Source organism: Ranitomeya variabilis, chromosome 5, assembly GCF_051348905.1.
Source record: "Ranitomeya variabilis isolate aRanVar5 chromosome 5, aRanVar5.hap1, whole genome shotgun sequence".
In the NCBI taxonomy this organism is placed as follows: domain Eukaryota; kingdom Metazoa; phylum Chordata; class Amphibia; order Anura; family Dendrobatidae; genus Ranitomeya; species Ranitomeya variabilis.
The window spans coordinates 337,788,162-337,810,209 of NC_135236.1; the positions used below are offsets into that span (position 1 = coordinate 337,788,162).

Genomic DNA, 22,048 nt, shown 5'->3' on the forward strand with positions numbered 1-22,048 from the left:
ATGAGGGTCAGAATTTGGCCAAATGACACGTCAATAAAAAGGCATAAAGTTCAATTTCCTGATTTAGCCCTTTGGGTGCCAGGCTGTCAAGGGAGAAAATCCATTTAGATTAAATTCTTGACATGGTTTTGATGTAGTGGCCACCCCTTGGGTTCTTAGGTACGGTTTGGATACCGTAAAAGGAGATACCCTCACATGATTTATTGTGTTTCTCATGGAAGTGTCGGGATAAGGGATGACCTTTGAAACCCTTTTTGATATTGTTCAGATGTTCCTTTATGTGGACCTTTAGGGGTCTTTTTGTGCGCCCGACATTAATTTTCTCGCATGGGCAACTAAGGATATAGATGACCCCTACAGCGTCACATGTGATTGAGGAGTTAATGGGATATTCATGAGTGTTATTTGCGTCTGTAAAAGACACTTCTATGAGAAACACAATAAATCATGTGAGGGTATCTCCTTTTACGGTATCCAAACCGTACCTAAGTACCCAAGGGGTGGCCACTACATCAAAACCATGTCAAGAATTGAATCTAAATGGATCTTCTCCCTTGACAGCCTGGCACCCAAAGGGCTAAATCAGGAAATTGAACGTTATGCTTTTTTTTGACGTGTCATTTGGCCAAATTCTGACCCCCATGAGGCTGTCAGCAGTAGCTGGGTCAATAATAACATAATCCGTTTTGAACACAGGCTAAAACGATGGAGCTCGACGAACATCCCAGGCTAACATTATTAATGGGTGACTATACATAGAGGCAAGTGCCTAACAAGTATATTTCATACATAAAATGACATATCTTATGTATTCTAAATATTTGTGTACATTTATAACTCCACACATACTGATGTGGTTATATGTTCAGTCAGTCTAATTGAGAGACAAGATTTTATTAGTATTTTCATTTTTAAATGCAGTATATACAGATATACTTTTTAAGCTTTTTACTATAATCAATAAAGGATTTTTTCCCCTTCTAAATACTTTTTCAGTTCTTAATTAACCTGTTTATACACTTTCATTCCTAACCAACAAACAATTCAATTGAGTTCCACAGCTCAATACCTAATTACATATCAGCAACTTTCTGTATTGGTGCACAAACAATCATCCAATTCATGATACGATTCACTAATTGAATCAGCACTGGCAGCAATTACATATAGGAGGGGAGGGTATATCGCTATAAAAGAAGCAGGAACACATGCGGTCAGCATTAACCCTGATGAAAAGGGCCAGAGCCCTTGAAACGCGTTGGTTGGCTGACTAGCTATACTAGCACACCTGTCCTCTTTAGCCCCGTAGCGTGGTGATGTCACTAGTAGCTCCGCCCACCCTCTCCGACCGCTACCTCAGCGCTGCATCCGGCCGGGGCACGCGAGGTCTCGCGGCTTCTGCCGCCACTCTCTCCTTAACCCACCGCTCTGCCATAGCAGTACACCTAGCGGTGGCTCAGACTTTCCGGAACCGCTTCCCTCCGCACTCAGCACCACAGTGAGTACAGCATATTTTATGTGCACAGCAATTGTGGCATATTAGTGCTCCAACATACTAGTTGAGCATTTCTCCTCATCTCAATATATGGGCAATCAATTCTAATCGCAGTAATCCTTGTCAGCCAGCACCTGACGGTCATCTTAGTACCTTAACCTAACGGAATCCTGCGCTACTCCCACCAGCAGTAAGTTTATTGTGTACTGGGAAAACTAGACCGCATTTATTTAAAACCATACCTATAAAGGTTGTACATTTATTTAAGCAGGGGCATCTACTATAAACCTCTGAAGATTAAGCAACCGTGGTCATCACAACACCCGCATCAATTGCAGATACACAGGGATCACGTCTCTTCATTGCACATTTCCATTTAATATCTGAGTGAGTATATATTATAAATCTATTTAGTCTCACTATATTCACCAATACAAACATTTACACTTTTTTCTTCTCATTCCCCTAAGATTCTGGTAGTACTTTAAGGACCTATTACAACATCCACTGCATAACCAATGATTACTCATTAAGTAAGTGCTCTCTTATTCATTTATTCATCTATTTTTCATTTTATTGTTCGTTTTTGTAGACAGCGCAGGTGAATACCACTTTTTTTCATTTAGTATACTTTACAGGTCTACACGGAACCTGTCACAATCACCAGCAGCACTCTACATGCAGCAATTTTGTTCCCCCACTAGGAACTATCAGGAGCGCCAGTGCTTTCTACTTCCTTTTTTAATATTAACAATAACTCACATTATGAGAAAAAGGTGATGGACAAATGGCGCACAGTGTCAAAAAAATCCATTGCACGGTTCCACACTTTAAAGTATCAGGCATGGGGTAAACGATGTACAAATAACACATTCCTTATAGTAATATGGCATGTAACAACCAAGCTGTAAATATTTGTCACCTGCCAAAGGTCAATAGACCAAAATAGTTAGTACAGAGAAAAAGGAAATATCCACATAAAGAGGGAATATCCACATAATCATAAAATTACACCATGATATATAATGAAATTAGGGCAATCCCACAGATATTTGTGCAATGAATCAAACCATAACAGGTATAGGTACGCAAAAGGACATCTCACCCATAATAACCTGTGTGTGGTAGTGCAATGGAGGACAGCCCCAATGCGCGTTTCCCCCCAAAGAAGCCCACGCGAAACGCGTTTCGGGGCTGTCCTCCATATATTTATATATATATATATATATATATATATATATATATATATATATATTAAATGGAAGTTGAAGAAGAAATGTGGCACTTACCCTTTTGCATAGATATCGTAGTCTTTATTGCACTATAAAAGGTTAACCGAATTCAGTCCATGGGAACGGCAGGTTTTCCGAGGGGTGCGGGGAGAAGAAAATGGACAACGGCCGTTTCGCGACTAAGCGCTTCAGCGGGTCCTGGACCCTGAATTCGTTTAACCTTTTATGGTGCAATAAAGACTACGATATCTATGCAAAAGGGTGAGTGCCGCCTTTCTTCTTCAACTTCCATTTAATTCATTCATTGTTTTATGCTGAGCACCTACTACCCGTTATTTTGCAAATCTGCACGCTGGTCTAACTTACGGATCCACCATATAAATAGCCATATGACCCTGGTGCCGTACTTTCATCTCTATGTTGGATATATATATATATATATATATATATATATATATCTACTATATAATTGTCTAAGGGTCACTTCCGTCTTTCTGTCTGTCTTTCTGTCTGTCTGTCACGGATATTCATTGGTCGCGGCCTCTGTCTGTCATGGAATCCAAGTCGTTGATTGGTCTCGCCAGCTGCCGCGACCAATCAGCGACGGCCACAGTCCGATTAGTCCCTCCCTACTCCCCTACAGTCAGTGCCCGGCGCCCGCTCTATACACCCCTCCAGTCACCGCTCACACAGGGTTAATGCCGGGGGTAATGGACCGCGTTATGCCGCGGGTAGCTCACTCCATTACTGCCGCTATTAACCCTGTGTGACCAAGTTTTTACTATTGATGCTGCCTATGCAGCGTCAATAGTAAAAACATCTAATGTTTAAAAATAATAATAATAAAAAAAAAAAATCATTATATACTCACCTTTCCCGCTCCTCGCGATGCTCCGGTGACCGCTCCATGCAAGCGGCAGGTTCCGGTGGCAAGGATGGTCTGCGAGAAGGACCTGCCATGACGTCACGGTCATGTGACCGTGACTTCATCACAGGGCCTGCGCGAGAAGGACCTGCCGTGACGTCACTGCCATGTGACCGCGACACGGTCATGTGACCGTGACGTCATCACAGGGCCTGCGCAAGAAGGAGGCGACAGGACTACAAGGGTCCCTGGAAGGTGAGTATATGTTTATTTTTTATTTTTAAACCTGTGACATACTGTACATGGCTGTGCAATATACTACGTGACTGGCCAATATACTACGTGGCTCTGTGCTGTATACTACGTCGCTGTGCAATATACTACGTGGCTCTGTGCTGTATACTACGTCACTGGGCAATATACTATATAACTGGGCAATATACTACATGGCTGGGCAATATACTACGTGGCTGGGCAATATACTACGTGGACATGCATATTCTAGAATAACCGATGCGTTTGAATCGGGCCACCATCTAGTATGTATATATATATATATATATATATATATATATATATATATACAGTACAGACCAAAAGTTTGGACACACCTTCTCATTTAAAGATTTTTCTGTATTTTCATGACTATGAAAATTGTAAATTCACACTGAAGGCATCAAAACTATTAATTAACACATGTGGAATTATATACTTAACAAAAAAGTGTGAAACAACTGAAATTATGTCTTATATTCTAGGTTCTTCAAAGTAGCCACCTTTTGCTTTGATGACTGCTTTGCAGACTCTTGGCATTCTCTTGATGAGCTTCAAGAGGTAGTCACCGGGAATGGTCTTCCAACAATCTTGAAGGAGTTCCCAGAGATGCTTAGCACTTGTTGGCCCTTTTGCCTTCACTCTGCGGTCCAGCTCACCCCACACCATCTCAATTGGGTTCAGGTCTGGTGACTGTGGAGGCCAGGTCATCTGGCGTAGCACCCCATCACTCTCCTTCTTGGTCATATAACCCTTACACAGCCTGGAGGTGTGTTTGGGGTCATTGTCCTGTTGAAAAATAAATGATGGTCCAAAAAAACGCAAACCGGATGGAATAGCATGCTGCTGCAAGATGCTGTGGTAGCCATGCTGGCTCAGTATGCCTTCAATTTTGAATAAATCCCCAACAGTGTCACCAGCAAAGCACCCCCACCCCATCACATATCCTCCTCCATGCTGGGAACCAGGCATGCAGAGTCCATCCGTTCACCTTTTCTGCGTTGCACAAAGACACGGTGGTTGGAACCAAAGATCTAAAATTTGGACTCATCAGACCAAAGCACAGATTTCCACTGGTCTAATGTCCATTCCTTGTGTTCTTTAGCCCAAACAAGTCTCTTCTGCTTGTTGCCCGTCCTTAGCAGTGGTTTCCTAGCAGCGATTTTACCATGAAGGCCTGCTGCACAAAGTCTCCTCTTAACAGTTGTAGAGATGTGCCTGCTGCTAGAACTCTGTGTGGTATTGACCTGGTCTCTAATCTGAGCTGCTGTTAACCTGCGATTTCTGAGGCTGGTGACTCGGATAAACTTATCCTCAGAAGCAGAGGTGACTCTTCTTTCCTTTCCTGGGGTGGTCCTCATGTGAGCCAGTTTCTTTGTAGAGCTTGATGGTTTTTGCAACTGCACTTCGGGACACTTTCAAAGTTTTCCCAATTTTTCGGACTGACTGACCTTCATTTCTCAAAGTAATGATGGCCACTCGTTTTTCTTAGCTGCTTTTTTCTTGCCATAATACAAATTCTAACAGTCTATTCAGTAGGACTATCAGCTGTGTATCCACCAGACTTCTGCTCAACACAACTGATGGTGCCAACCCCATTTATAAGGCAAGAAATCCCACTTATTAAACCTGACAGGGCACACCTGTGAATTGAAAACCATTTCCGGTGACTACCTCTTGAAGCTCATCAAGAGAATGCCAAGAGTGTGCAAAGCAGTCATCAAAGCAAAAGGTGGCTACTTTGAAGAACCTAGAATATAAGACATATTTTCAGTTGTTTCACACTTTTTTGTTAAGTATATAATTCCACATGTGTTTATTCATAGTTTTGATGCCTTCAGTGTGAATGTGCAATTTTCATAGTCATGAAAATACAGAAAAATCTTTAAATGAGAAGGTGTGTCCAAACTTTTGGTCTGTACTGTATATATATTATATGTATATATGTATGTATTTATATTACATAGATAGAGAGATAGAATGATCTGGCATTTTCCCACGCTCCAGAGTTCAGCGCAGGTCAGGCTTTGAGGGAGCGCAGCATCAGTGATGGCACCGCTAGTCAATGAAGCTCCGCTCCCAAAATCTCCTCATTCACCAGTGGTTTTCAGCTGGGACGGTCACATCTTGGCACCGTCCTGGTTGAAAACTTTATATACCTCAAATATAGATTACTGCGTGAGACACAGCGATGGACAGGTATGGGTATATGGCTGGCTTGTTATTTTACTTTTATTACAGGAGATCGAGGGCCTCGCATGGATTAGCTGTATAATAAAGATGGGATACTGTGTTTAGTGTTATATTTCATTAAAATACTTTATTCTGGCTGCGTCTTTATTTAACATGTACCAACTATAGGATTAGTAATGGATAGGTGTCTTATTGACACTTCTCCATTACTAAGCCGGGTTTGATGTCACCTTCTAATACAAAGATGACAATAACCCCAAAACTGTTACCCCACTTGCCACTGCTACAATGCAAGTGGGATGACCGAGGCTAAGTGCAGGAATTGGCGCATCTTACAGATGCGCCTTTTCTGGGGTGGCTGAATGCTGGTGTTTTTAGCAGGGGGGGCAATATCGATGTTCCCTTCCTATGCTATTAATATCAGCCCGCAGCTGTCTGCATGGCCTTTGCTGGTTTGCTGGTTATTAATTATAGGGGGACTGTTGTGAATTCTGCTCTTGGGCTCCCTCCGGTGGTTGTAAGTGGTAGCGCTGCTGTCTCTGAATCGTAGCATTTATCAGGTGTGTTCACTTTTTGCAATTCTGACTGGGCTATTTAGTCTTGCTTGACCCTTTAGTCAGTGCCAGTTGTCCATTGTTCCTGGAGGATTCACATCCCTGCCTGGTCTCTCCTGCTTTGCTGTTCATTTCAACAAAGATAAGTTCTGGCCTTGATTTTTGCTGTCCACATGCTGTGGCCTTATTGTTCAGTTCTTTTTCATGTTTTTGTCTTGTCCAGCTTGGTCTGTATAAGGATTTGTTTAGCCAAGCTGGTATCTCTGGAGATGCAGATATACCCTCCATATCTTTAGTTAGCTGTGGAGATTTTGTATTTTCTGTGGTGGATATTTTCTAGTGTTTTAATACTGACCGCATAGTACTCTGTCCTATCCTTTCTATTTAGCTAGAAGTGGCCTCCTTTGCGAAATTCTGATTTCAGTCTGTGTATGTTTTTTCCCTCTCCTCTCACAGTCAATATTTGTGGGGGGCTGTCTATCCTTTGGGCATTTTCTCTGAGGCAAGATAGTTTTCCCTTTTCTATCTCTAGGGGTAATTAGTCCTCCGGCTGTGTCGAGATGTCTAGGGAGTGATAGGTACATTCCACGGCTACTTCTAGTTGCGGTGTTAAGTTCAGGGTCTGCGGTCAGTACAGGTTCCACCTTCTCCAGAGTACGTCTCATGCTGCTCTTAGGCCACCAGATCATAACAGGGGACCCCACATCATTTTTTTGGAGGGGGTTCCTTATTTTAATAGCCAGTAAAAGCTAAGTATACAGCTGTGAGCTGACATTAATAACCTGGGAAGCTCCATGGGTATTACCCCTTCGCAGGCTATAAATATCTGCCCCAGTCGCTGGCTTTCCCTCTGCTGATTTTCTATATGTATTTACTGTATGTAATCCATCTCTTCTATCCTGTCGGCTCCTGTAGTGATTTTACAGAAACAGGCAGATGAATTACCGGCTTTTATTCTAGCTTTCAGTTCAGTATAAATATATATGTATATATATATATTTATTTATATGTTTTGATGCTATGAATGTTTAATCATCAGGAGACTATCACTGCCTGACACGTATTTACACACAACCTAATAGTTTTCTTTGAGCCAAACATTTGCACTCAAATTTTAACCCCTTCCCGACCTTTGACGCATACGCTGTGTCATGAAAGTCGGTGCCAATCCGACCTGTGACGCAGCGTATGCGTCATGGAATGATCGCGTCCCTGCAGATCGGGTGAAAGGGTTAACTCCAATTTCACCCGATCTGCAGGGACAGGGGGAGTGGTACTTCAGCCCAGGGGGGGTGGCTTCACCCCCTCGTGGCTACGATCGCTCTGATTGGCTGTTGAAAGTGAAACTGCCAATCAGAGCGATTTGTAATATTTCACCTAAAAAACTGGTGAAATATTACAATCCAGCCATGGCCGATTCTGCAATATCATCGGCCATGGCTGGAAATACCGAAGTGACCCCCCCCCACCCCACCGATCGCCCCCCCAAGCCACAGATCTGTCCCGTAGTCCCCTCCGTCCTGTGCTCCGCTCCCCCGTCCTCCTGTCCGCTCCCCCCGTGCTCCTATGTCACCCCCCCCGTGCTCCGACGCCCCCCCCGTGCCCCGATCTCCCCCCCCTTATACTTACCGAGGCTCCCGGTGTCGGTCCGTCTTCTCCATGGGCGCCGCCATCTTCCAAAATGGCGGGCGCATGCGCAGTGCGCCCGCCGAATCTGCCGGCCGGCAGATTCATTACAAGTACATTTTGATCGCTGTGGTAGGTTCTATCACAGCGATCAAAATAAAAAAAATAATAAATAAACCCCCCCCCTTTATCACCCCCATAGGTAGGGACAATAATAAAATAAAGAAATTATTTATTTTTTTTCCCACTAGGGTTAGGGTTAGAACTAGGGTTAGAACTAGGGGTAGGGTAGGGTTAGGGGTAGGGTTAGGGTTACGGGTAGGGTTAGGGGTAGGGTTAGGGTTATGGCATGTGCACACAGTGCGGATTTGGCTGCGGATCCGCAGCGGATTGGCCGCGGATCCGCAGCGGATTGGCCGCTGCGAATTCGTAGCAGTTTTCCATCAGGTTTACAGTACCATGTACACCTATGGAAAACCAAATCCGCTGTGCCCATGGTGCGGAAAATTCCGTGCAGAAACGCTGCATTGTATTTTCCGCAGCATGTCAATTCTTTGTGCGGATTCTGCAGCGTTTTACACCTGTTCCTCAATAGGAATCCGCAGGTGAAATCCGCACAAAAAAACACTGGAAATCTGCTGTAAATCTGCAGGTAAAACGTAGTGCCTTTTACCTGCAGATTTTTCAAAAATCGTGCGGAAAAATCTCACACGAATCCGCAACGTGGGCACATAGCCTTAGGGTTAGAGTTGGAATTAGAGTTAGGGTTGGAATTAGGGCTAGGGTTGGAATAGGGTTAAGATTAGGCTTGTGGTTAGGGTTACGGATAGGGTTAGGGGTGTGTTGGGGTTACAGTTGTGGTTAGGGTTGGGATTAGGGTTAGGGTTGGGATTAGGGTTAGGATTAGGGTTAGGGTTGGAATTAGGGTTACGGGTGTGTTGCGGTTAGGGTTGTGGCTAGGGGTGTGTTGGGGTTAGGGTTGTGATTAGGGTTATGGCTACAGTTGGGATTAGGATTAGGGGTGTGTTGGGGTTAGTGTTGAAGTTAGAATTGAGGGGTTTCCACTGTTTAGGCACATCAGGGGTCTCCAAACGCAACATGGCACCACCATTGATTCCAGCCAATCTTGCGTTCAAAAAGTCAAATGGTGCTCCCTCCCTTCCAAGCCCCGACGTGCGCCCAAACAGTGGTTTACCCCCACATTTGGGGTACCAGCGTACTCAGGACAAACTGGGCAACAACTGTTGCGGTCCAATTTCTCCTGTTACCCTTGCAAAAATAAAAAATTACTTGCTAAAACATAATTTTTGAGGAAAGAACAATTATTTTTTATTTTCACGGCTCTGCGTTATAAACTTCTGTGAAGCGCTTGGGGGTTGAAAGTGCTCACCACACATCTAGATAAGTTCCTTCGGGGGTCTAGTTTCCAAAATGGGGTCACTTATGGGGTGTTTCTACTGTTTAGGCACATCAGGGGCTCTGCAAATGCAACGTGATGCCCGCAGACCATTCCATCAAAGTCTGCATTTCAAATGTCACTACTTCCCTTCCGAGCCCTGACGTGCGCCCAAACAGTGGTTTACCCCCACATATGGGGTACCAGCACACTCACAACAAACTGGGCAACAAATATTGGGGCCCAATTTCTCCTGTTACCCTTGTGAAAATAAAAAATTGCTTGCTAAAACATCTTTTTTGAGGAAAGAAAAATGATTTTTTATTTTCACGGCTCTGCGTTGTAAACTTCTGTGAAGCCCTTGGGGGTTGAACGTGCTCATCACACATCTGGATAAGTTCCTTGGGGGGTCTAGTTTCCAAAATGGGGTCACTTGTGGGGTGTTTCTACTGTTTAGGCACATCAGGGGCTCTGCAAACGTAACATGATGCCCGCAGACCATTCCATCAAAGTCTGCATTCCAAAACGTCACTACTTCCCTTCCGAGCCCCGGCATGTGCCCAAACAGTGGTTTACCCCCACATATGGGGTATCAGCGTACTCAGAAGAAACTGGACAACAACTTTTGGGGTCCAATTTCTCCTGTTACTCTTGCAAAAATAAAAAATTCTGGGCTAAAAAAATATTTTTGAGGAAAGGAAACACATTTATTATTTTCACGGCTCTGCGTTATAAACTTCTGTGAAGCACTTGGGGGTTCAAAGTGCTCACCACACATCTAGATAAGTTCCCTTGGGGGTCTAGTTTCCAAAATGGAGTCACTTGTGTGGAGTTCCTACTGTTTAGGCACATCAGGGGCTCTGCAAACGCAACCTGACGCCCGCAGAGCATTCCATCAAAGTCTGCATTTCAAAACGTCACTACTTCCCTTCCGAACCCCGACGTGTGCCAAAACAGTGGTTTACCCCCACATATGGGGTATCAGCGTACTCAGGAGAAACTGGACAACAACTTTTGGGGTCCAATTTCTCCTGTTACCCTTGGGAAAATAAAAAATTGTGGGCTAAAAAATCATTTTTGAGAAAAGAAAAATTATTTTTTATTTTCATGGCTCTGCATTATAAACTTCTGTGAAGCACTTGGGGGTTCAAAGTGCTCACCACACATCTAGATTAGTTCCTTGGGAGGTCTAGTTTCCAAAATGGGGTCACTTGTGCGGGAGCTCCAATGTTTAGGCACACAGGGGCTCTCCAAACGCGACATGGTGTCCGCTAATGATTGGAGCTAATTTTCCATTCAAAAAGCCAAATGGCGTGCCTTCCCTTCCGAGCCCTGCCGTGCGCCCAAACAGTGGTTTACCCCCACATATGGGGTATCATCGTACTCAGGACAAACTGGACAACAACATTTGGGGTCCAATTTCTCCTATTACCCTTGGGAAAATAAAAAATTCTGGGCTAAAAATCATTTTTGAGGAAAGAAAAATTATTTTTTATTTTCACGGCTCTGCGTTATAAACTTCTGTGAAGCACCTGGGGGTTATAAGTGCTCACTATGCATCTAGATAAGTTCCTTGGGGGGTCTAGTTTCCAAAATGGGGTCACTTGTAGGGGAGCTCCAATGTTTAGGCACACAGGGGCTATCCAAACGCGACATGGTGTCCGCTAACGATTGGAGCTAATTTTCCATTCAAAAAGTCAAATGGCACGCCTCCCCTTCCGAGCCTTGCCGTGCACCCAAACAGTGGTTTACCCCCACATATGAGGTATCGGCGTACTCAGGAGAAATTGCCCAACAAATTTTAGGATCCATTTTATCCTTTTGCCCATGTGAAAATGAAAGAATTGAGGCTAAAATAAATTTTGTGTGAAAAAAAAGTACTTTTTCATTTTTGCGGATCAATTTGTGAAGCACCTGGGGGTTTAAAGTGCTCACTATGCCTCTAGATAAGTTCCTTGGGGGGTCTAGTTTCCAAAATGGGGTCACTTGTGGAGGAGCTCCAATGTTTAGGCACACAGGGGCTTTCCAAACGCGACATGGTGTCCGCTAACGATGGAGATAATTTTTCATTCAAAAAGTCAAATGGCGCTCCTTCCCTTCCGAGCCTTACCATGTGCCCAAACAGTGGTTTACCCCCACATGTGAGGTATCGGTGTACTCAGGAGAAATTGCCCAACAAAATTTAGGATCCATTTTATCCTGTTGCCCATGTGAAAATGAAAAAATTGAGGCTAAAATAATTTTTTTGTGAAAAAAAAGTACTTTTTCATTTTTACGGATCAATTTGTGAAGCACCTGGGGGTTTAAAGTGCTCACTATGCTTCTAGATAAGTTCCTTGGGGGGTCTAGTTTCCAAAATGGGGTCACTTGTGGGGGAGCTCCAATGTTTAGGCACACGGGGGCTCTCCAAACGCGACATGGTGTCCGCTAAAGATTGGAGCCAATTTTTCATTGAAAAAGTCAAATGGCGCTCCTTCCCTTCCGAGCCCTGCCGTGCTCCCAAACAGTGGTTTACCCCCACATATGAGGTATCAGCGTACTCAGGACAAATTGGACAACAACGTTCGTGGTCCAGTTTCTCCTGTTACCCTTGGGAAAATAAAAAAATTTTCGCTAAAAGATCATTTTTGTGACTAAAAAGTTAAATGTTCATTTTTTACTTCCATGTTGCTTCTGCTGCTGTGAAACACCTGAAGGGTTAATAAACTTCTTGAATGTGGTTTTGAGCACCTTGAGGGGTGCAGTTTTTAGAATGGTGTCACTTTTGGGTATTTTCAGCCATATAGAACCCTCAAACTGACTTCAAATGTGAGGTGGTCCCTAAAAAAAATGGTTTTGTAAATTTTGTTGTAAAAATGAGAAATCACTGGTCAAATTTTAACCCTTATAACTTCCTAGCAAAAAAAAAATTTGTTTCCAAAATTGTGCTGATGTAAAGTAGACATGTGGGAAATGTTATTTATTAACTATTTTGTGTCACATAACTCTCTGGTTTAACAGAATAAAAATTCAAAATGTGAAAATTGCGAAATTTTCAACATTTTTGCCAAATTTCTGTTTTTTTCACAAATAAACTCAGAAATTATCGACCTAAATTTACCACTAACATGAAGCCCAATATGTCACGAAAAAACAGTCTCAGAATCGCTAAGATCCGTTGAAGCGTTCCTGAGTTATTACCTCATAAAGGGACACTGGTCAGAATTGCAAAAAACGGCAAGGTCATTAAGGCCAAAATAGGCTGGGTCATGAAGGGGTTAAGGCATTTTTTGGCACACAATGTCACTGTTAGACCATGCCCCTTTCCAGTAGACCATAACCCCATCCAGCCAGGCCATAGTCTCTAGTTGTACAAGGGGCTGCAAGTGCCTAAAACACATAAGGCGCAAGTGATAAAAGGCAGTGTTCTAGCAAATTTAACTTAATAAATCACCCCAAATGTGTTCTGTATGACACCTTTCACTGCATTTTAATGGGTTTATATACTCTTATTAAATTGGTAAAATTGCAAAGTGCTTAAAAAACAAGAAACTTTGCATTCTGCCTTTAATGTAAAATCCTCTCTGTTTTTAAAAATAGAAGGATTTTTAATTCTATAGTGTACAGTTCATTGGTATCTGCTACCCAATAATTGTCCACTTTTCTAGGCATGTAGAGCACGCTTACAAACTGTTTGCTATGCAGCTTGCAGACGCTGATGTGAAACTGATGGGATTGCTGGATCCGGCCAACCTCAGTACATCCGCGTTCCTTTTTTTGTTGCAGAAGCAAGAGTTGCCTCTGCTAGCTTCATTGGAGAGCGGACAGTTTGGGCTCAGCTATTAAACCTGCCCGAACTGCCAGTCATCAGTTCACCACCTCTGGGCAAGCAGGGGAGCTGTGCGTTCTTGAAGATTTAATTTTTCTCTTTTAAAGCAGAACACTAGTGTAAATTAATGTTAGACGTCAACTAAATTAGAAGCTAATGCTGGAGTCCTCACTTTGTCGATTGTACTAATGATGACAGTTGTTATCTCGGACATACAAGAAGTCAATACTTCATAAATACAAAGCTTTTGATTCTTTCTCCTATTCATTCTTGCTCTAACTAAGGGAAGTGCACAGTAGTTTTCTAAATAAGTAATCAAATGAATAATCAATGTGGTTTAGGCTTCCTTCCTGTTGCCAGCAGTACTTCCTCTGTAGCTAGAAGGGAAAGGCGAGAAACAGCAGAACAGATACTGAGGCTGACAGACAGCAGTTCTGACAACTTGCATGTAGTCTGGACACCCTAAACAAATGAGGCTGCTGTGGCATTACTTTTCTCAGCTAAGCAGGTAATTATTTCTGGTTTATCATTCTTGGAGGGGATTTGGTTAAATCTCTGTATCTTTTCCCGTTACTTACATGTATTGACACAATTCTCACAGCTGTCAGAGAAAAAGGCGAATGTAGAATAAGTGGGTATATATTTCCTAAATACTAACGGTGATCACTCCTAAGAGATGCCAGACGAAGTATCAGGAGCTCAATGAGTCCAGTTGCCAACGTTAATGAGTCTTTTTTTATTAACTTCTTATAAAAGTATTATCTTTTCAATATTTTAGTTATATAGAATGGCATATATGCAAACATCAGGCATAAACTGCAAGCAGCACAGGTTCTGTAGTTACAGAAGTGAAGATAAACAAAAATAATGAGCTCCAGATTGATAAGTATATGTGTTGTGGGCATAAAGAAGGGAAGAAAACAATGATATTTTTCTTTTGGCATACTAAGATTGTCTGTTTAATGATTATAAATCAACATACGTCCTATATTTGTAGTGTTGATATGTTGTATTCTTCTTTATTAATGTTAGAAATATACTGTAGTATGCAAAAGGGGCAGGTTTGGAAAATTGCTGCGAAGTAAGAATGGTTGCAAAGATAGAATTGTTAAAGAGATTATCTATGTTCGGCACCAAAGTCTGCAGTCACTGTATGTGTCTGCAGACTTGTGAATATTCACAGCATGCACTGTCAGGGTTTGCCATTTCTGCCTGCCAGACCGGCTTGTCTTGTGACCACTCGTACGTAATATGCATACTTTCCAATTAGACATGCCTGGCCTCGTTCAATTTATTTGTATTGCGCACTTTTACTCAGAATGTGGCCAGGAGAATACATAGCGTGTACTGGCTGTCACATAACTTCCCATCACCGAAGAATCCTAATAGCTCATGATGTGAGGATTCACAAGTCTGCAATCACATGGAGTGTCTAGAGTAGATTATCCTTACACAGGTCTACAAACATACATTTTTGTTTCAAGTGACAATGTTTTTTTTTAATGGATTTAGGGTATTTTGAGGTTGCTGAATTCAAAAATCTCATTACTTTTGCTTAATTGGTTCTCGTTTTTGAGATAATTCATCCATAAAAATAATACTTTCCCCCCATTGCAACGTGTGTGAGACAAGAAATGCAATAGCTTTTGGTCTGTCCTTTGACTCTTTAAGACTGTCTTAGGTAATGATATATCCCATATAATTATTTTATACTTCAGTTTGTGGCCAGCATTCTACTGTAACTAATTAACTATTAAATATCTCAGAAATTAGAGCCAATCTGGCAAAACCAAAGTCTTATTCTCAGTCAGCACCATAAACTTAATATAAAACCGTTCAGACAACGTTGGCACCTAAATCACTGTCTGTCAATGTTATCAATGCAAAGTGAATGAACAAAAGAGAAATCAAAATCCCATCAATATTTGTTGTGACTATCCTTTACCTTCAAAACAGCAAACATTCCTGTAGATACACTTGCACACAGTATTTTTAGTAAATCGGCAAGAAGGTTGTTCCAAACATCTTGGAAAACTAACCACAGATCTTCTGGGATGTAAGCTTGAACAAATATTTCTTTCTCTTCATGTAATCCCAGATAGACTCGATCATATATATGAAGATTGTATTTTTATTTGTTCCTAGGCTACTCAATTTATTATTATTATTATTATTAGACATTTAATAGCTCCATTTATTCCATGGCGCTTTACATGTGAAAAGGGGCAAATATAGACAAGTACAATAAACAGCAAAAACAAGGCACACACAAGTACAGAAGGAGGAAGGACCCTGCCTGCGAGGGCTCACAGTCTACATGGGATGGGTGAGGATACACTAGGAGAGGGTAGAGCTGGTTGTGTGGTGGTTCAGTAGGTTGAGGATCACTGTAGGCTGTAGTTTTGTCGGAAGAGGTAGGTCTTCAGGTTCTTTTTGAAGGTTTCCGTGGTAGGCGAGAGTCTGATGTGTTGGGGTAGAGAGTTCCAGATTATGGGGGAAGCACGGGAGAAGTCTTGTATGCCGTTGTGGGAAGAAGACATGAGAGGGGAATAGAGAAGGAGATCTTGAGAGAATCGAAGGTTGCGTGTAGGTAAGTACCAGGAGACCATGTCACAGATGTATGGAGGGGACAGGTTGTGGATGGCTTTGTATGTCATAGTTAGGGTTTTTAACTGGAGCCTCTGGACAATAAGAAGCCAGTGAAGGGCTTGGCATAGGGGAGAGGCTGGGGAATAGCGGAGATACAGGTGGATTAGCCAGGCAGCAGAGTGTAGGATGGATTGGAGTGGAGCCAGACTGTTATAGGGGAGGCCAGAGAGTAGGAGGTTGAAGTAGTCGAGGCGGGAGGCACTAGTGTTTTTGTGATTTCATGGTGAAGGAATGCGCGGATCCGGGAAATATTTTTGAGTTTGAGTCAGCAGGAGGAGGCAAGGGATCTTTAACAGAGAACATGTGTACTTTGGTTATTACTTTTTGTTGTATTTTCTTCAGTTATTACTTCTAGTGGTATCCCATGCAATCTGTCTATCATAAGCTATACTAGTGCGGGTGAATGTACACCAGTTTTATCTACCAATCCATGTGGTGGAGACCACAAACAGTATGAGCAAAATGTACAAACTTAAAATAGCTCAACCCAAGTAATATAACAACTGATTTCTCCAAATTCAAGAAAAGTGACACTTTTACTGAATATTGCAGTCTGAGAATTATCAATCCTCTTCATGACAAATATCTTTAGTATTTAGAAGAACTCCTTATGGAGGTTATGGTCTGCTGCAAACGTGATGCATAGCCAAACACCAGATTAAGCCACTGTTTCTAAGGAATCTTAGCCCATTCATTACCCATGGGTAACGGCCTCCAGTTCACTAATATTTTGGGGTTTGTGTTCTGCAACCGCCTTTTTTAAGTCCCACAAAATATTTTTGAGATGTTCAAGTGACTGTGATAGCCAATCCAACATTTTCCAGGACTTCTTCCGAAATCAAGTCTTGGTGGACTGTAAGGAATGCTTGGGATTATTGTACTGTTAGAACGTTCAACGATTTCTTGTTGCAGGTCTTTTGCAGTCTCTCAGGAGTCTAGTAGCAGCTATTGATAGCCATACCCTGCCTAGGTAGTGTAGCCAGTGTCACTTCAACGCTGAACTTCTGAACTATTCTTTCAACTGTAGAAAGATTCAATGACTTTGCTATCTTTTTGCATTGTTTTTTTGTTTGTGCAAAACAACGATATCTTCTCTTACCATAGTCAATAATGAATGTGTTAAGATTCCTCAGGAAAATGGTCATAAGCTGGTGTTTGAATATGCATAATTTTTTCATTATTATTATTATTATTATTATTAATAATTTATATAGCACCATGGATTCCATGGTGCTGTACGTGAGAAGGGGTTACATACAAATTACACATATCACTTACAGTAAACAAACTAACAATGATAGACTGATACAGAGGGGAGAGGACCCTGCCCTTGCGGGCTTACAATCTACAGGATGGTGGAGAAGGAGACAGTAGGTTGGGGGGTTGAGGCGGTAGCTCTGGTAGTGGTGGTGGTAGCTCTGGTAGTGGTGAGGAGGCAGCGGGGTCATTGCAGGCTGTAACTTTCTTGAAGAGATGGGTTTTCAGGTTCTGTCTGAAGGATCCGAATGTGGTTGACAGTCAGACTTGTTGGGGCAAAGAATTCCAGAGGATGGGGGATATTCGGGAGAAGTCTTGGAGTCGATTAGGTGAGGAGCGAGTATGTGTGGAGGAGAGAAAGAGGTCTTGGGAGGACCGGAGATAACGTGAGGGAAGATATATATGGAGACAGGTTATCGATGGCTTTGTAGGTCAGTATTAGTAATTTGAACTGTATGCATAATGTTTGCATCAGGTCATAACAGATGTATGGTTGTTGTGAATTTGGTTTCTGGGCTCCCCCGGTGGTTTCTGGTGGTACTGCACTTATGTGCTTCATCTCCTCTGTTCACCTGTTTCCATCAGGATGTGGGAGTTGTCTATTTAGCCTTGCTCCTCAGTCATTTCTATGCCGGCCAACAATGTTACCAGAAGCCTTTCTGTTGCATGTTCCTGCTCCTAGACTACTATCAGCTAAGTTGGACTTGTAGTCCTAAGTTTGTTTTGCATTTTTGTTCCAGTTCTCTGTGTTTGAATATTTCTGAGGCTGGAAGCTCTTGTGAGCTGAAATTGCCACTCTGGTGTCATGAGTTGATATTAGAGTCTTAAAGTAATTTCAGGATGGTGTTTTGAGAGGGTTTTCAGCTGACTGTGTAGTTCCCTTTTCTGTCTTCCTACTATCTAGTAAGCGGACCTCAATTTGCTAAACCTATCTTCATACTTCGTATGTCAATTTCCTCTAAAATCACCGACATTATATGTGGGGGCTACTGTCTGCCTTTTGGGGAAAATTTCTCTAGAGGTAAGCCAGGTGTGTATTTTCCTCTGCTAGGGTCAGTCAGTTCTCCGGCTGGCGCTGGGCGTCTAGGGATAAAACGTAGGCACGCTACCCGGCCACTGTTAGTTGTGCGGTAGGTTTAGCTCACAGTCAGCTCGAGTTCCCATCTTCCAAGAGCTAGTCCTTTTGTATGCTTTACTACGGTCTCTTGCCATTGAGAACCATGACATATGGTGTGGTCTAGTAAGTACTAAAGATACTTGTCACAAAGGGGATGAATAATACGGAAACTGTAGTAGACATTAAAAATGACATTTTGTGTTGAATTTGTAAAAATCACTTAACCCCTTTACTACCCGTCAATTTTCCATTTTTCCTAAAGTTGTCAGAAGGATATTCCAAGATAAAAACAGGTGGTCGTCATGAATGATGATAAAAAACATTTAGAATTGAGAGTCCTCAGTAGTTGATACCTTTTAATGGCTAACTGAAAAGATGGTAACAAATTGCAAGCTTTTGAGACTACACAGGTCTCTTCATCAGGCATAGACTAAAAGAAATTCTGGAGAATCACATATTTATGCACAATACAGTACAGAAAAAAAACCATGGATAAGACAGGTGACATGAAGCAGAATTACCATGAGTGATAAACAGTTATGTCCATAAATATCGGACCAGTTCTTAGATAAGGAATATTTTATTGTCCTCTGATTGGGGTCTGGTTCTGTTGTGATGACCCCACATGGTCTGAGGGGCAAACTCCTTAGTTGATGTAAAAAGACATAAATCCATGAGACACCTTCATTCCTGCACTAAGAGTGTCAAAGGCCATCATCAGTTTATATTGCCATATTGTTCTGTCTCTTTGAGATTTGAAGCTACCTTTCAATACAAGTAATTTCATGTCCATAATGTTATGATCCGGGAGACAGAAATGTATTGCCACAGGTAGATCCATTCTTTTTTCTCTTATTGTATGGCGATGAGAGTTCATTCTTGTTCTCAGTTTCTGCCCTGTCTCCCCTACAACAGAACCAGACCCCAATCAGAGGACAATAAAACATTCCTTATCTAAGAACTGGTCCAATATTTATGGACATAACTGTTTATCACTTATGGTAATTCTGCTTCATGTCACCTGTCTTATCCATGGTTTTTTTTTCTGTACTGTATCTACTGTATAATTGTCTAAGGGGTACTTCGGTCTGTCTGTCTGTCCCGGAAATCCCGCCAGGCCACGACCAATCAGCGACGGGCACAGTCCGGCCGAGAATTAGTCCCTCCCTACTTGTGTCCAGTCAGTGCCCGGCGCCCGCTCCATACTCCCCTCCAGTCAGCGCTGATACAGGGTTAATGGCAGCGTTAACGAACCGCGTTACGCCGCGGGTAAAGCACTCCGTTAACGCTGCTATTAACCCCGTGTGACCAACTTTTTACTATTGATGCTGCCTATGCAGCATCAATAGTAAAAAGATCTAATGTTAAAAATAATAAACAACCAAAAAACCTGCTATTCTCACCTTCCGTCGTCCACCGATGCGCGCGCGGCTGCCGTCAGCTTCCGTTCCCAGAGATGCATTGCGAAATTACCCAGAAGGCTTAGCGGTCTTGCGAGACCACTAAGTCATCTGGGTAATTTCGCAATGCATCTCTGGGAATGGAAGCTGGCGGCAGCAGCGCGCGCATCGTGACAGCTTCGCTGGACATCGGCTGGTGAGTATATAACTATTTTTGATTTTAATTTATCTTTTTTAACAGGGATATGGTGCCCACACTGCTATATACTACGTGGGCTGTGTTATATACTGCGTGGCTGCTATATACTATGTGGCCAGTGTTATATACTGCGTGGGCTGTGCTATAAATTACATGGGCGTGTTATATACTGCATGGCTGCTATATACTACGTGGCCAGTGTTATATACTGCGTGGGCTGTGTTATATACTATGTGGCCTGTGTGATATACTGCGTGGGCTGTGTTATATATTACGTGGGCAGTGTTATATACTGCGTGGCTGCTATATACTACGTGGCCAGTGTTATATACTGCGTGGGCTGTGCTATAAATTACGTGGCGTGTTATATACTGCATGGCTGCTATATACTACACGGCCAGTGTTATATACTGCGTGGGCTGTGTTATATACAATGTGGCTTGTGTGATATACTGCATGGGCTGTGTTATATATTACGTGGGCAGTGTTATATACTGCGTGGCTGCTATATACTACTTGGGCAGTGTTATATACTGCGTGGGCTGTGCTATATATTACATGGGCAGTGTTATATACTGCGTGGCTGCTATATACTACGTGGGCAGTGTTATATACTGCGTGGCTGCTATATACTACGTGGGCTGTGTTACATACTACGTGGGCAGTGTTATATACTGCGTGGCTGTGTTAGAGACTGCGTAGGCTGTGTTATATACTATGTGACTGCTATATACTACGTGGCCTGTACTATATACTATGTGGCTGCTTTATACATACATACATACATACATATGCTAGAATACCCGATGCGTTAGAATCGGGCCACCATCTAGTTGTGCATAAATATGTGATTTTACAGAATTTGTATTAGTCTATGCCTGATGAAGAGACCTGTGTAGTCTCGAAAGCTTGCAATTTGTTACCATCTTTTCAGTTAGCCATTAAAACTCTACTGAGAACTGTCAATTCTAAAAAAAAAATTTATCATCATTCATGACGACCACCTGTTTTTATCTTGGAATATCCTTCTGACAACTTTAGGTGTTGAAAAGTACAACTCATCCTGCAAAAAACAAGCTGTCATATAATCTATATGATATATACACTCACTGGCCACTTTATTAGGTACACCTGTCCAACTTCTTGTTAACACTTAATTTCTAATCAGCCAATCACATGGCGGCAACTCAGTGCATTTAGGCATGTAGACATGGTCAAGACAATCTCCTGCAGTTCAAACCGAGCATCAGTATGGGGAAGAAAGGTGATTTGAGTGCCTTTGAACGTGGCATGGTTGTTGGTGCCAGAAGGGCTGGTCTGAGTATTTCAGAAACTGCTGATCTACTGGGATTTTCACGCACAACCATCTCTAGGGTTTACAGAGAATGGTCCGAAAAAGAAAAAAAATCCAGTGAGCGGCAGTTCTGTGGGCGGAAATGCCTTGTTGATGCCAGAAGTCAGAGGAGAATGGGCAGACTGGTTCGAGCTGATAGAAAGGCAACAGTGACTCAAATCGCCACCCGTTACAACCAAGGTAGGCCTAAGAGCATCTCTGAATGCACAGTGCGTCGAACTTTGAGGCAGATGGGCTACAGCAGCAGAAGACCACACCGGGTACCACTCCTTTCAGCTAAGAACAGGAAACTGAGGCTACAATTTGTACAAGCTCATCGAAATTGGACAGTAGAAGATTGGAAAAACGTTGCTTGGTCTGATGAGTCTCGATTTCTGCTGCGACATTCGGATGGTAGGGTCAGAATTTGGAGTAAACAACATGAAAGCATGGATCCATCCTGCCTTGTATGGAGCATCTTTGGGATGTGCAGCCGACAAATCTGCGGCAACTGTGTGATGCCATCATGTCAATATGGACCAAAATCTCTGAGGAATGCTTCCAGCACCTTGTTGAATCTATGCCACGAAGAATTGAGGCAGTTCTGAAGGCAAAAGGGGGTCCAACCCGTTACTAGCATGGTGTACCTAA

At 42.6% G+C, this 22,048-nt stretch overlaps 1 protein-coding gene across 7 annotated transcripts in view; it reads left to right on the forward strand.

The window, feature by feature from the left end:
- PIK3CG (phosphatidylinositol-4,5-bisphosphate 3-kinase catalytic subunit gamma) overlaps window positions 1–22,048 on the forward strand; it is a 147,856-nt gene that overhangs the window by 8,874 nt on the left and 116,934 nt on the right. For 2 of the 7 annotated variants that reach the window (XM_077264774.1, XM_077264772.1), the window contains exons 3-4: window positions 1,764–1,882; window positions 1,966–2,028. The exons of 3 other annotated variants lie outside the window; for them this stretch is intronic. The gene's annotated coding sequence lies outside the window, so the exon portion shown is untranslated. Of the gene's footprint in view, window positions 1–1,763; window positions 1,883–1,965; window positions 2,029–13,815; window positions 13,951–22,048 lie in introns of those variants that run through there. 2 more of the 7 variants (XM_077264775.1, XM_077264776.1) reach the window with 2 other exon arrangements.